Source organism: Sorex fumeus, unplaced genomic scaffold, assembly GCF_029834395.1.
Source record: "Sorex fumeus unplaced genomic scaffold, SorFum_2.1 ptg000091l, whole genome shotgun sequence".
NCBI lineage: Eukaryota > Metazoa > Chordata > Mammalia > Eulipotyphla > Soricidae > Sorex > Sorex fumeus.
In genome coordinates, this window is record NW_026606148.1 from 2,939,160 (window position 1) to 2,955,565 (window position 16,406).

Consider the following 16,406-nt stretch of genomic DNA (forward strand, 5'->3'; position numbering starts at 1 on the left):
AACAAAAAAGAGGAAAATATCAGAGAACAAGAGCACTGACTTGTAAAAGAAAAGTCTGCTCTTCCCTGAGCAGAGAGCTGCAAGGAATGAAGGAGACAGTGGACAGTTTGAGGCGAGCAGCCTGAGGGACACCACTTGCGATAGCTCCACACTTTACGTAAGAGAGTCTGAGGAAATTTCTGTCTGTTTTTGAGGCCGACAAAGGGCTGAGAGGAAGGAAGACTCATGGAGAGAATCCAAGTCTCCTGCGGGAAGAACTGGTTGTGTGAAATGATTCCGACAGACAGACAGCCTTGTCGCCTCCATTCTGGCTTCTATTCCCCCACTCCAGAGTGCTCTGCTTGATCATCCCCTTCCATCCAGTCGGCTATTATTTTTCAGCTAAGAAAGTGTTCAAATATTCACAGAAAAGCTGACCCCATATGCCCACTGTGTGGGGTGAAGCCATCAAGAAGGGTTGACTTCTCTCCCTGTCCCAGGCTTTGTTTCTGAGTTTATGACCCTTCCTTTCCCCTCGGGAGAAGGCGACCTTGGTCTCCTGCTGTGGGCTTGCTCAGTCACTCACCATCACGCAGGGTTGGGGACACAGCCTTCCACCCCTCCCCTCAGCCCCTCACACTCAAGACACACTCAAAATCAAGAAACTTGGTCCATGATGGGAATGTCCCAGACCACAGTGTGCAGGCGCTGGAAGGAACTGTGGCTTCACAAAGAAGGTGATCCTGAATGTCTCAAGAGTCCGTCCAATCAGAGGATGGGAACAAATCCACTAAGGGACAGATTTCCATTCACACCATTGGTCAGAAATGGGGAAAGGCTGCTGAGACTGGGGGATTGTGAATTCAGCATCCGTTTCATAGGATGCTCTGGGGATTTGGCAGCGGACCCCGTAGTGTGTCGCCTAATGCCCTGATTTCCCCGGAAGAGGGGAATGATGGGGAGGGCTAGTCCAGCCTTGGGCTCTGGCCGAGAGCCAGGTCCCTCTAAGGAGCGAGCAGCTCGCACTGTGCAGGGTGTCTGGAAAGGGGCACGGAGGGCAGCAAGAGGGATGAACCCAGAGAAAGAGGCCCCTGTGATTGCTCCCTGTGCTTCCTGCCACAGTGAGGCTCTGGCTTCTAAGTCGGGACTCAGAGGAACAGGCAGTGCCGCCGGGTAGCCCGACACCAAGGAGAAGCAGAATCCATCAGAGGCCAGTGGGCGGGGCATCACGGAAGGCCCTTTTCAGTGGCCTTGGGGCCTATTGGTCCCCACAGGGACCACCAGCACCCAAGGCACATAGCATGTGTCCCAGTGAGTTACGTCCGGGCCGGCTCCTTAACTTTTTCTGTCTTCAGTTCACCTTTATTTACCCTTTGGTCTGGGATACTAGCTTTGGGTCTCTGAATCTGCTCTGAGGTCCAGCTCCTGAACCCCAGGCCCAGAGAGGTGGTGTCTGGAGCTGAGACCCTTGCTCTTGCCCCAGTCCACAGAGAGGACCAGAGCAAGTGGATTCAGACCCAGGGGGTGAGTCAATTCCAACTCATAGAGTGAGTGGATTCAGATCCATACAGCAAGTAAATCAGACCCTTGAATCAAGTGGATTCAGACCCATGAAATGAGTGGATTCAAACCCATGAACAGTGGATTCAGATCCATCTGTTCAGATCCACAAAGGCCTGGTGGCTGACCAGGCAAAGGCAGGGGTGTGATCCTATGATTCCAACATGCCTCCTGGAGCTCAGGGCTTCAGGCCCCTTCGTGCCCATCAGGGCAGGGGCCACAGAGGAGGGCAGGGACGGCTGAGGACACAGGGACTCGAGGCTGGTGGAGGGTTCAGAGGCCCTCGGGAGCACCCCCTGCTCGTGTCTCAGAGCCTCAACACTGAAGAACTCAGAGTCACTCAGGCCCCTCTCAGACCCCCAGACAGCCCCTGACGAGCCCAGGGTGAGGAGCCCCCTCTCAATACTGTGAGAAGAACCCAGCGGCCACCTCCTGAGCCCGCTCAGGCCTTCCTGCCACGCCGCATTTGCACTCACCCTGACTCACTCCCGCCCAGCTCCACAGCCACAAGGGACCCCCATGGGACTCCTGGGCAGCCCCATTTCCCTTCCTGGAAATCTCCGGGGGCGAGGGAGAGAATAGTTTGCTTCCCATACTTCACCACCAGCTGCCCCGGTCATCATGACAGATGGGTGGTGAGAAAAAAGTTATACATCACCATCCGTTCCCTGCTCCAAGCTCTGTAGACAAACACCCAAGCAAAGGCCCCCACCGGAGACCACAGATAGGTGTCCCCAGGGGTCTATATAACCACAGGATTCTGTGCCACAAGCAGAGCTGAGGACTTCCCCCTGTTCCGGGATATGCAGCCACCCCTGTCCCCAGCACTCTAGGGAGTCTTGGAAACAGACAGTACAGTTATAGCATCTCATGCATGTTCACTGTCTTATGGCCTCCTCACTCTTGCTTGCTCCTCTATTTGAGGTCAGAGATAGAGCAGTAGGACAGGAGCTTGCTGGTTTGATCCCAGCACCCCAGGACTCCCCTGAGACCTACTAGGAGTGATCCTTGAGTTCAGGGGTCACTCTTCATGAGGCTGGGGTGACCATGCATGATACTGGGGATCAAACCCAGACCAGCTGCATACAAGACAAGCATCTTACCCACTGCACTATTGCTCTGCTCTCTTCACAGCTTTTAAGGGGCAGGACAAGGGGCATTGTGGCCGGTACGTGGACCAATCCCTCCTTGAATACCCTTTCCAGTAAGAGAGTAATTTGAAACCGTGCCTTATAATCCTGTACCTTGAAAATAATCTTTCCACAGGAAGTGGTTTTTCTAAATGTTCTTTCTCCCAACTTTTCTCTCTGTCAGAAGGTGAAGGCTACCTCCGTGTATCCGTGTATTCTGGGAGCTGGTTTGAGTATAGAAAGGGAGGTGGGCACTGGGCAGTCATGGCTGACACACAGGGACCCCATCCGGCCCCCAAACTCACCCTCTTTCCTGTCTCTAGGCTTCTATCTCAGGTCCCCTGCTGTCCTCCTCTCCCCAAACATGCTCTCCCCAAAGAGTTCTCAGGACACAGTGTTGTCCCTCCAGCTACACCCTCATCTCCCCACTGAAGCAGGAGCTTCTTTGGATGATTCTTGGGGGCTGGTAAACTCTGGAGCCGCGTGCATAGAGGGTTGCCGTGTGCAAAGAGCTAGAGCCCTTCAGAGGGCAAAGAAAGCATAAGTAGACGGTGTGTTTCTTCAAGAAATGAGAAGGGAGGAAAAAAGCCAGATGACTTTTTAAAAAAACGTGGAAATTCGATTTCTCTGCATAAATAAATTGCAAAGCAGTGTGACTATCAAACTTCATCTTGGAGGTCGTTTTCAGTTTCTCACTTGTGAGTGATCTAAGACTATGATCCAAAGCAAAGGGAAACTCAGGAGAATGCAGGAGAATGGAAAGTTAAGAAGCAGCATTCAATTTACCTGCATGCTTTTGAATTAATCCTTTGTAGGTGTGCATCTGTGTGTGTGTGTGTGTGCGTGTGTGTATGTATGTGCATGTGTGTGAAGGTGACCTAAGTAAACTTGATATATAAAAGAAGAGTATTTGGGGATAGGGGTTGATCAGTCACAGAGCACCTTGCAAGTCTGAAGCATCAGGTTCAAGCCTCGGTACCACCCCATATGCATCAAGTAAGATCCCCTAAGTTCTGCTGGTTGGGATTTCCCAGCACCCATGACAAAGTGTGCCTTATCTGGGGAGCACTGCAGCCAGAATGCGTGTGAACATGGCAACCAGAGAGTGAGATCTCGGGCGAGCACTGTGCAGGAGGAGACTGTGGTTGGCTTTGGGGACTAACTGGACTTCAGGGCAGGAGGAGGTCAGATGAGTCCCAGGTTTTCTGCAATGGGCAGGTGCTGCCATTCACAAAATCAGAAAATAGTGAAGATGTCAATGTGGTGGTCAGAGTGAGGGGTCCACAATGGACCTCAAGATTTTACCGTGTCTCTTGGCTGTCTCTCTGGAGGAGTTTGTCATGGAGGCCAGGAATATGCTCAACTGATGTCTGGGAGCTCAAAATCAGTTCGCATTTGCCTTGAGGTTTTTAAAAATATATTTGTCAATTGTACAACAGAAATTGCCAAGAAATGCCACGCAAAACCACAGATCTGCAGCTTGATGCATCATCCTAAGGTGGACAGCTTTGTGACCGAGCACTACCTAGAAAGCGCAGAGGACACAACCACAGCCCAGAACGTGGGGCCCCTTCCCATCCCGCAACCCCCCATCCTCTATCGGCATACGCCCAGCATCTCAGTGTCACCCTCACCACTTCCTGGCATGTGTTTGTTTGTTTTGTTTTGCTCACTGCACTAACCACTCCAGCCTCCTTCAATGGAAGGATTTCATTTCGTCTGTTGGGGATGTCAGCCCGTCTGTGTTCTGTGTCTGGCTACCAAAGCTCGGTGTGATATGTATGATTCATCCCGGCACCGTAGAGGGAGAATTGACTAATTTTCAAGGCGGTTTGACAGTCCTTTGAATGAAGATGCTACAGCGCACGTCTCTACTTTGAGCTGATAGAACTTCTCCTTGTTTCCATCTGGAGGCTATTCTAAACCCCATTGTCGGCGCATCCCCGTTCCCCTTTCTGCTGTGCTCCTCCCAGCGAAGCCCACACATCCCTGCAACTAGGAGAGAGATTTCAGGGTCCTACGGTTGCAAGTCTCTTTTTTTTCTTTTTGGGTCATACCTCGTGATGCAAGGGGTTACTCCTGCCTCTGCACTCAGGAATTACTCCTGGCGGTGCTCAGGGGACCATATGGGATGCTGGGAATGGAACCCGGGTCAGCCGCGTTCAAGGCAAATGCCCTACCTGCTGTGCTATCGCTCCAGCCCCAGTTGCAAATCTTTATATTTAGTAAATAATGACAAACGATTTTCCTAGGTGACTGTAACAATTTATACACCAGTAGGTGTACGTGTAAAGGACATTCTCACACATATGCTATGGACAGGTTTCTCCTTCCCTACCTTCTCCCCCTTCCTCTTCCATCTTTTCCCCTCTCTCACTCTCTTCCTTCCCCCTCCCTCTGGCTTTCTCATTTTATCCAGTTGACTTAGTAGCTCTCCATGGTCTTCATTTTCCTCTCCTTTATACCTAATGATGCTGAATTGGCCTTTGGAGTCCTCTTTTGTAAAATGCCTGTTTATGTATCTTTTGCTTACTGGAGTCTACGGAATTGTCGAAAACTGTAGACTTTGATGAAAACATGCAGATTGAGAATTGCGGGACACATACTTTTAAACAAGGATATGTTTGTAGTGTCCTAGTCACAGAAAGCTTCAATTCCCCTCTCACTCCTGTGTGGCTGCATGGGTGGCCCCTCTTATCTGTGATATATGGTACAGGGTAGTCTTGCAAAGGGAGGCTCTAGTTCGCTGCTGCCTTTGTTCCTTCCCTGGGAATTTAGGGGCTTCTCAAATAGTTCTCCCAGCTGACATTGCCTCTTTCTCTTGTAGGCTAGAGGAAACCCCCAAAAGAATGTTGGTGGGACCCCTGAAGGCAGAAGAGGTAGGAGATAGCTAGACTCTGCAATGCAGTGTCAGAGCAGGAGGGCAGAGCAGGGACCCCAAAACATCAGCAAGGATGTCAGGAGACAGAAAATTGGGCAATTTGGTTCTCAGCCCCCCTGGTGGGGAATGCTTGATTTTTTCTTTTATTTATTTATTTATTTTGAATACCCATCCCTCCACCAGTGCCCATTTCCCACCACCACGGATCCCAGTATCCCTCCCACCCTCCATACCCCCCATCCTACACCTGCCTCTGTGGCAGAGCATTCCCCTCTGTTCTCTCTCTCCTTTTGAGTGTTGTGGTTTGCAGAAGAGTTAAATCTGATTTTCAGGGAGAAATGTTGGATGATTTACTTTCCATTGATCACTTTGTATATATATAAGGAGATGTTGCGGGGCCGTGTGAGCGGCCGCGTGGTTTGGAAAAAATGTCCTGGTTCCCGCATGCCCGAGCTATGCTTGTAGAGACTCATGGTCACCGGGGTTCCATCTGGAGAAGGCAGGATGCAGCACCTACCCCATCTGGAACACCCCCCCGCCCTCCCCCCCCCCGTGAGATCGGCTCTGTTTGGAACCTGGAGCATTCTCCGGGAGCTGTGGTGCCCTCCAGCGGTGTTCTTCTTTGTTGCTGTGTGCTGTAAAGATGGCCGCTTGATTTTTTTTTTTAATGTAGGACACAAGTTATATGCAAGCTTTATGCTGAGCAATATAGCTACTGTGGAGTGTGGTCTTCATCTTTGTTTTCCCAAAAAGCTCAAGCTGGCAAAGGTTACTGAAAAACCTCCCCAAAAGAATTATCTTTTGGTAAGAATGCTTGTTTTTTAAGAAAGTGAAATGCCTTTGCAGCTGCCAGACTTTCCACTGTCTACATAGACCCAGAGCACTGGACTCGGAAGAGGTAGAAACTAGGTGAGCCCAGGTCCTCCGGCATCCTCGGCCACACACTCTGGTGTCAATAGAAGTCTTATGATTTCTCTTTACATGATTGATCGGGGGCAGCATTTCACAGTCTCTGCTCTATAGAGGAGATTCCCCACCTTCCAATTCCCTTGTTTTGTTTGCCTGGTTTCCCTCTCCTGGTGAAGAAATGCATCTTTCATTTTTGAACCAAGGTCTCCATTCCAGGTTTTCTCTCTGCCTTGGAAAACTTAACCATGCGTTATGACTTTCCTCCCAGTGAAACAGCTGGAACATGTAGACCTGAATATAAGCACTACTCGCAGCTGGGGACATTAGCCCCTGCTTTAGCAGAGCCTCAGTTTCCTCATTCCCCCAAGAGGCCGAGCAGCATCCTCTCCCTAAGGCCTGCCTTCTTTGTCTCCATGCTTAACCAATACTGTCCAGACCATCTTAAAACATCCTCAGAATAGGTTCCTGCAGCCAGGGTCTATTTCCTGGCACTAACCATTGTTCTTGTTGGTGTCTTGTTACTTATTCCTCTTTCCCGGCCCTGTGGATCCCAACACTCCAGATCCAGGGAGCTCCTGCACGCTTAGGAGTAACACAAGCCAAGAAAATTGGAAAAAAAACCAAGTTATCACACACACACACACACACACACACACACACACACACACACACACCACTTGCTGGCCCCTGCCTCCCAGTGCACTCGCACAGCTGTGAGTGGAAAGGAGTGGGTCTAAATCTCTAAATGACTTAAACCAGGATCTGCCTCCACCCTGCTTTCCTTGCACAGCTACGAGTGGAAACCCACGCTCTGTTGTTTGGAAGATGAAGCCATCACTTGCTTCCAGAAGATGATTTATCATCATCATCATCAGTATAATCATCATCATCATCAATTATAGTTCAGAGATGTTTAATGACAGCAGAAACACCAGCTAAGCACCTGAGCTCCAACCACACCTTTGCCAGTTCCCTAATACAGAAAAGATTGCTAGAAAGTGGCTTTTTTCAGTAAAAGTGGAAAGCAGGCAACCCCCAAGATGAGCCTGGGAAGGAGTTAAAGTGGCACTGCTCTGGGAACCCTGAGCACAACCCTGTGTTCAAGGTCCAGCAGCGTAAAGAAGAGGGGTGTCCAGAGAACCAGGGTGCCCTCCATGGGGGCACTGGGAGGGGCTTCCAGGACACCAGGCCAAGCATCACAATGAGAATGTCACCTTGAAGAAATCTCTCTAGAGCAACGGGTTATATAGAGTTCTCCCTGGCTTCCACCTCCAGAGTTAAAAACAATTCCTTTCTAAAGAATTTCAGGAGAAGGGGAAGTGGTCCCGCTGTATTCACTTCACTGTTGGCCCCCAGATCCTGGTTTAAGTAATTTAGACATCTAGACTGAGCCACAGCCCCTGCTTCGTCCCCTTGTTTGTGAGTGAGAGATGATGAGCTTTCCTACCTCTGATTACATATTCATTCATTCATTCATTCATTCATTCCCCCACATATGCACAAGCACCGTACATGAAATAAACATGCATAAGATGAGTATTCTACTTTGAGAAACCTGCAGTTTTGAACCATCAGTGACTAGGAAAGCCATTTTGTTTGTTCATTTTTGGGGGGCCATATCAGGTGCGGCTCAGGGCTTACTCCTGGCTCTGCACTTAGGAATTACTCCTAGTGGTGCCCAGGGGACCATTATGGGATGCCGAGCATCAGACCTGGGGCAGTCACGTGCAAGGCAAGAGTCTGACCCACTGCACAATGACTCCAGCCCCAGGAAAGATGTTTCTTGCTTTGGCTTCCCAGGCTCCTGTTGCAGCCCACACTGATAGCTGACTTGAAATCACGGGTCCCGAGTCCAGGTTCACTGTTGGCTTCTTTCTGTGCATTTGCTGGATTTAGGTCTATCAGAGTACCCTGAGGCAGTGGGTTTACTCAATCCATAGCACAAAAATAAATCCAGGGGGCAACTCCCAACCCCATCCTGACGAAGTTATGCCCAAGGAGCTGAGCAGGGTCCCAGGGGCAGGAAAAGCACAGTTCTCAAGGCCTGTTCCAGTGGGAGTCGGTCCACTGTTATATTTCCCTGAGGCACTTCAGCAGTCAGCATCACACTTTATCTGAAAGCTATCATAATTATTTTAACTTTACATTTATCCAGTATTGAGTCTCTGGGGAGGAAAAAAAAAGCACCGTGGATATAAAACACAACCAAGTGCCAACCCCTCCCTTCTGGAAAGAAAATGCCTTTGAAACAAATTCTCTTTCTGACTCACTCCTTGATGTTCAGCCTCAGGGTGGGGGGGATGTTTCTTTCCTGAGGGAGACACACAGGGAGGGAGGGAAGGAGGTGGAGTGGGAAGGTATTTGATCCAAAGAGAAATTCTATTTTTTTATTTTTATGTTTTTGGTTTGGGGCTACACCTGGCAGTGCTCAGGGATTACTTCTGGCTCTACACTCAGGGATCATTCCTGGCAGTGCTTGAGGGACAATATGGGGTGTCAGGGATCAAACCCAGGTCAGTCATATGTGAGGCAAGCACCCTTCCTGCTGTACTATCGCTCTAGCCTCGAAGGAAAAACTCTTGCTGAGATTCCAGAAAGGAAACTAAGACTGATGAACTAGCTCCTTCTCAGAGTCTGCATTATTGCGTTCTTTACACATCGAGGGGACCAGAGTGATGGTACAGCTGGTAGGGAGGCTTGCCTTGCACTCAGTTGACCCAGATTAGCTCCATCTCTTGCAAAGTTTCTGATATGATCAGAAACCAGGTTTCAACATGCCACCTTGGAAGTGGGCAAGGCAGCGACCGTTCTTAAATTCCACCTCTCTCTCAGGCATTTTAAATGGGAAAGAGACTATCGCACACACTTTGAGAGTGACCAATCCTGACTGGTGGCACTGTGAGCTTGTGCCATGAGCAGGACTCAAGAGGACAAGGAGATGAACAAGGTCTAAAGTCCCAGGGAATCTTCCTGGAGTGGGGTCGGAAGAGACCCCCCAAAGCGATAGAACTCAGAGCCTAGTCTCACAGGGAGGGCAAGAGGAGAAGGACACAATGCCCAGAGTGGGATGAGAGGGTGGCACCTGGAAAACCACAGCTGCCTGCAAGAGTGGTTTCTGATCCAGGGTGCTAGCTACACCTGGTAGTGCTTGGAGGTTGCTTCTGGGAACAGCCATGAAAGGCTTCCCTGGGGGTTGCTTCCGTTGCTTGGGGCACGAGGATCAAATCTAGGGCACCTGCATGAGAGACCTGTGCTCCATTCCACTCCCCAGCCCCATCTCTGCCACCAGGAGAGGGCCAAGGAGTGTGGAAATGTGTCAAGGTTTACTCCAGGCTGGGGCTGCAAGGCAAAATTTGGGGTTTGGTTGAAACCCATCTCCCTTAGCAAAATGCAAAAGAAAAGGCAGGAAAACAGGGTCATCAAAAGCTAGTCAGGTCTCGGCAGAAATAATTCCAGGTGTAATAAGTAAAATATCAGAAATCCAAAATTGCGCGGCCGCGATAGCGGCCACGCGTCATCATTTGATTCTTGTAACCAGCTATAGAAACAAATTATTTCAGAATGTCTTTTCAACAGGTATGATTTGGGGGTGTAAACTCTACATAATAATAGTGCATCTTTTGTCGAAACAATGAATCTAATCAAAGTAGATAGAGTGTTAACTAGAATTCATCTGCTTCACAGGCATTGGGAGGGTTGGGAGGGAGGTATATTGGGGTTCTTCTTGGTGAAAAATAAGTACTGGTGAAGGGAAATGTGTTTGATGATTGCATGACCAAGACTTAAACCTGAAAGCTTTGCAACTTTTCCCACAGCGATTCAATAGCACAGTGGTAGGGTGTTCGCCTTACAAGCGGCCAACATGGATGACCCGAGTTCGATTCCTCCGCCCCTCTCAGAGAGCCCAGCAAGCTACCGAGAGTATTCGATATGCCAGACACAGTAACAACAAAGTCTCCAATGGAGATGTTACTGGGCCCGCTCGAGCAAATCGACGATCAACGGGAGGGCCTTTACCTTTACCTTTACTTAATAAATTTTTTAAAAAAAGCTAGTCAGGGATTGAGTTGGGGAGTGTGAAGAGGCTGAGCATTGGGAAATACCATCAACACAGGCAGTTTTAAGGGCCAAACTCAATTGACTGTATTTTCTCAAGAAGCCAATAAAGATTCAGGGAGAGAATCAAGTGGAAGTGCTCATACCTAGTTCACAGGAGGACCAAGTTCTACGCTACACTGCCAGTGTGGCCTCACAGCATCAACACCACCTGCTGTCTAGTCCACAGTGTGGTGGAGCATGGCCAGGAATGACCTTAACCCAGAACCAGGCATTACTGCATATGGTTCCCGACAGGAAACAGAAAACTACGCAGAGCCTAGACTCACCAATTTGTTGGTTTTTGAGTCACATCAGGCAGGGCACAGGAGCTCCTACTGGCTCAGTGCTCAGGAGACCAGGAGATACTGGGGATCAAACCCAGGCTACCTGCATGCAAAGTCTGAGTTCAGTTGACCCTTTTAACTCTCTTGCCTGCTCATGCACCTATGTTAAAGTGAAGCGACAAAAAAAGGTATGGTAAGAGCCCCACGTCACTGCTGTCACAATGAAATCCCTGCCTGCTTTGCCGAATTAAAGGATGGATTCCTTTACTGCCCTTGGACATCCCATTATTCACATGACTCTAATACAGGGACAAAGGCGCAGCATACAATTCTACCTCTACAGCAAGGCATTGGGTCAGTTCCAACAAACCCTCCCCACTCTCCTCTCACAGCCCACGTGTCAGTACTGTGAACAGAGCCCTGCTGGTGATGATGTCCCTGATGAAACCCACACTCAGCATCATCCCTCACCAGTCCCCCACACCTTCAGCTTAGCTGTCCCCTAGCTGTGCCCCTGGAGCACCCTCGAACTACAAATGCTCGCTTCAACCCGGCGCCTGGAGCTCCCCACCTACTTGGTAACATCTTCCACTCTTTTTCCTACACAGCCCCCAATGTCACTTTCTCCGTGAGGTGTCCCCATGTAGGCTCCGTGCCCTATTCGTCACCTGCTTCGAAGCCCATCCTCTACTGCCTGACTTTCATTCTTCTTTCATTTCCTGACTTTCCTTGAGTGCCCTTCCAGGGTCACTTGGGAGCAGGGATTTTTGGCAGCTCTCTCTGGAGAACCCAGCCGAGAGACAACGGGCAGTCAGATTTCTCATAACAGCTGGGGTGGCTGAGGTGCTGGGTGCATGAAGGAATGCAGCGAGATGGGGAAATTCCTTTAATTCCCATTATCATCCAAAGGAGAGGAGAAAAGACCAATAGCCACCAAAGGGAAGGCATTCCACTCACCCAAGGAAGAACCAGAAGTGACAGTGGGGAGGCTGATGCTCAGGAGATGAGGGCTGGTGTGGGAAAATTGGTCTATTCAGGTGAGAGTAATCCAAGAGGACAGGGGACCCACTGTCCCTCACAACCACCTCCATCCACACTGCTGGTGGTCCCTGTGGAGCTGGACAGTGGCAGGGGGAAGCAGGTCAGCAGTCCAACAAGCTGCAGGAATCTTTCCGGGGGTCTGGGTGGGCCCTTCCTGGGCCCAGAGGGGCCTTTGGGCAGAATGAGGTTCAGGGGCAGTCTCAGTCGGCCATGGTTCCCTCTTCTCCCCAACTGTCAGTGGATCTGGTTCAACATCAAGCACACTCTATTTGAGAGCATCTTTAATTTGGGGGTATTGTCCCAAGCAGTGCTCAGAAGACCCAGGGATCCCACTAGTGAGGTTTATTGGCTACCATGTTGGGGGCTTTCAGGGTGACCCCAGTGATGCCTGAGGGACTGTGTGGTGCTGGGCATGGAACCAGGGTCAGCCACATACTAATCCTGTACACTAACTATCATACGATCTCCCAGACTTGAGAACATCTTTTAGGTTGCAGGATATGAATCAAGGGAGAGGGAGAGATGAGAGGAAATACTCTGGCCTGGGTCTCTATGGTGTCTCAAATGCTTGCTCCCTTACAAATGGTTGCATCATGGGCATAGACCAGAATCAGTGTCCTCAACTTAGGACTGACTTGGATCCTCGTTCTATTTCAGTGGACAGTGCTTGTCAGTGTAGTGAGTGTTGAGTTCATGTCCTCATCCACAAGACTCAAGAGTTTTAATGGGCTTGGGGATTTACCTTGGTTTTTATCTCTGACACAGCAATTAGGTTCCTTAGTTTTCTCCGTTGTTCTTTGAGTTTCATGTGGGTGAATGTTGGAGGTTTAGATTCCCAGTGACTTGAGAATTGATGTGTTTGGTTATCTAGACCAGAGGGCTAATGGTAATCCCTCTGCTGTTCAGATTTTCCCCTTTACTATGAAGTGATGTTGGATGATGACAAGAGCTTTTGAACTAGACACTCCATTTAGTTGAGTGAGGTATGAGTGCATAGGGTCAGTGGAGTATGGTCATTGCATCCTCTGACTTCCGGAGGAGACTCACTTTAGCACTGCTTTGGATGAGCTCAGGAACCTGCATCCAAGTCCCCCCCTGGTCACTGTCCAAGATCTTTGCATTTTCTTCTTTCTTGCACCCTCACATAACTAGTTCTGAGCTGGAGAGACATAGCAGCCCGTGCAGAGAGGAAGCATTTGAATTGGGCTGCAGTGATGGAAGATGTTACCCTGGTCACCCATGAAGCACATTTCTGTAAGGAAGAAGATGGAGTTTGCCATGGAGGCAAGACCACTGCAGAAGGGACTGAACAGTGGACGGACTCAACATTGCTGCCACCAGTGGCCGCTCTCTTCTTCCAATCCCCTCCTCCCCCTGCCACAACCCTCCAGAAGCCAGAGATTTGCATTTTACAGTTCAGGTCTGACGTGACAGGCCAGGACCCATCAGAAGTCAAACATTTTGCAAACTCCTTCACTCTGCTTTTTGCAACTCCAGGAACAGAGAGAGGAGACAGGACTCCTTAGAGAACTAGAATCTTCTCCAAATTCAGACGCAGAGCTGAATGGCAGGATGCTCTCCAGCAGGACCCAATTGCCCCAACTTCAGACCTCAGAGACCAACAACCCAAGAGGAGAACCATTCCTTGAGGCACCAGGACACTGAGCTCCTCATCATTTTACCTTCATGGATTCTGAAATATGATCACAGGAAAAGTCCGTGAATTAGGATGGGGGTGGGGAGGCAACGAGGCTCTGCAGAGGAAGGTGTGGCAGCAGAAGTGGAAAGAGCTGAGTGAACCCAGAGATCAAAGAAGCACAGGGAGCAGGAAGAGGAAGGGGTGATGGGAGGGACCTGGGCCATGACTAAGTCCCCCACTCCACCCCACCCCACCCATCCTGCCCTGCAGAAGTGAGAGAGGCTCTTCCTTTCTCTTTTTTAAAAATTAAAATTTATTTTTATTAAAGTACCATGATTCAGGCAAGCAACGTTCCAGTGCCAATGCCACCACCAGGGTCCAATTCCCTCTGCCAGTGTCCCACGTTCCCACCCCAGGCGTACTGTTAAGTCTGGTTGTTGTGTTTGGATCTCTTGCTCTAGTGTTGTGGACTCGGGTTTGGATATATACATAAAGTCTTCCTCTACATCACCAATGTGCCAGAGGGCCCCCGTCACTTCCTGTGCCCCTCTTTTACTGCCACCTTAATTTCTTTCCTTCCCTGTCCTTCCCCTTCCTATACTCTGGAGTCAAGGGTGACCTAGGCATTTCTCCCCTTCCGCCATTCTAATACTGTACAGTCCCTCCCCAGTTATTCTAGATTCCACAGATAAGCAAGATCGTCCTGTTGTTTGTCCCTGTGCTGACTTACTTCGCACGACACCCTCCATTCAATTTGAGTTGCCACCAACTGCACGATCTCATTCTTCCTTGCAGTTACATAGTTTGTCATGGTGGGTAGATCACACCTTTATCATCCACTCATCTGAGACCTTCTCTTTCTTCTGCACATGCATTGTGGTAGTTTCACTCATCAAAGCAGTGATTTAGCATTTGGGAAAAATATTTTAAAAATATGGACAAGATAGAGCATTCAATCAGTTTCAAGTGCTGGGCAAAGCTGTCAGGAAACCAACAAAGGCCCTAGAGGTCAGTCATGCAAGCCCTGAGTTGCAGGCCTGCCCCATCTGGCCCCTGCGGTGAGGTCACTGGGATCTTGTCCTTTCCGGCTCTGCCAGGAATGCAAGTGAGCAGCCGCTGAGATCTCCTGACCGTGGGGCCCCGAGGAGGGCTGGCATCTCTACAAGGAGAAGCCCAGCCCTTTCCCTGGGCGGGGTGGCGCGCCCACCTGCCTGGCATGTTTGCCAACACACAGGCGCTGCGGCCTGCAATCATCATTAGTTCTCTTTGGTGTTTACTGACTGTTATTAATTAGAACGAGCAAACTTGGCATTAATGCGCCTGCCATAAGGATGAAGGCTCTTACCGCAGAACCATCCTGCAGAAGCAGCTAGACAGGGACTCATTTACCAACTGTTAACCAGGATGAGGAGGACACGGTCACGGGCTGGTGGAGGGCAGGGCAGGCGTGGGGGCGGGGATGTGTCTCTTGGTACGTGGAGGAAGAGGGAGTTCAGTGGATGACGATTCTTTGAGTGTGTCCCGCTATTTGCAGACTTCAGGAGCCCCTGCTGACACCCAGACCAACACCGAAAGCCCCCCTGCCCCAGCCCCGTCTTGCCTTCTCAGTCACCTAGTCGGCTCTCCACAGTTAGGCCCTGTGGCTCCTCAACTATCAGAATACCATTGGACAGGACTTCTTTGCAAGACTGTGGATATGTGTTCCTTTGTCTTTTCCCTGAGTCCCAGAAAGAAGTTGAGGCAGGGGGTGCAGCTGCCAGAAATGAAGAAGGGTTTGGGTTTCCAGTTTTTCACCAAAGGGATGCTATGCTTGCGGGTCTCCAATCCCTAAAAGATCTGGGGGAGCCCTAGGTTTGATCTCTGGCACCACATGCTCCCCTGAGCATCACTGGGAGCATCCTTTGAGCAGCACGCTGGGAGTAATTCTTTGTGCCCCCAATGAGAAATGAATCAAGCAGATCAGTCTTCTGCACTTCATGTGTGATAGCCCCAAGGTGGGGTATCAAGCACAAAAAGGTGAAGTTTCAAGTAGGATGCATGGAGGATGTTGGGGAGGAGATACTGCTTTTGCCCAGAGAAGCTGCTGAGTCAACCGTCAGTTTCCCCAGAAGAGGCTTCCTGAGGGGCCGAGGTGGGCCAGCCTCCCGGCTGTGTCCCTCCAGCTCCAGGACTCCTTGGTGGATGGTTGCAGGGACGATGGCTTCTTTTCTCCAAGGAGTGGGGCACACACCTGAGCTACCCTGGAGATCAACAGCAGCTTGTGGACCAGCTCCCATGGAGACCCAGATGGTGCTGTGGCCAGGCTGCTCAGCTCTGGTTCACCCCTTGGTGCTCATCCCCTGCCTGTCCCTCTGAGCTCACCTTCTGCCCTGTCCCTCTGTGCTTTCCTCCCTCCCATACCTCAGTTCTCATCTCTTGTCCATTTCTCTGTGCTGGCTTCCTGCCTTTCCCCCTATTCTCACTGCCTGCCCAAGCCTTCGTAGTGACCTCCTGTCTGGTCCCTCTGTGCTCACCTGTGCCTTTCCCCTCTCTGTGCTCACCTCCTGCCCATCCCTCTCTGCTCACCTTCTGCCTAGCCCTCTATACTCACCTTCTGCCTATCCCCTTGTGCTTACCTCCTTTGTATTCCTCTGTGCTCACCTCCTGCCCATCCCCACTCTGTGCTCACCTCCTGCCCATGCTCCCTCTGTGCTCACCTTCTGCACATCTCTCTGTGTTCACCTCCTGCCCCTCCCTCTTTAGGTTTGCCTTGGGCTTGGGCTTGCCCCCAAGGTCCATGAAGCTGGGGAGCAGGTCAGGCATCAGTCTTTTCAACTGGACCGTGATTTGTTCAAGGTTAACCCTATAGGGTGTTTGTCTCCCCTCTCCTCTAGTTTCAGCTCTGG

General features: G+C 50.3%; 1 protein-coding gene and 1 non-coding gene across 2 annotated transcripts in view; both read right to left on the bottom strand.

Annotated features, from left to right (window-relative positions):
* The window catches only part of NTM (neurotrimin), a 1,044,600-nt gene that overhangs the window by 852,509 nt on the left and 175,685 nt on the right, over nucleotides 1–16,406 (bottom strand). The gene's annotated exons all lie outside the window — the stretch shown is intronic.
* On the bottom strand, nucleotides 6,217–6,358 carry LOC130039608 (small nucleolar RNA SNORA4). Its single transcript, XR_008794932.1, has one exon. It is a non-coding gene; the product is annotated as a small nucleolar RNA SNORA4 (small nucleolar RNA).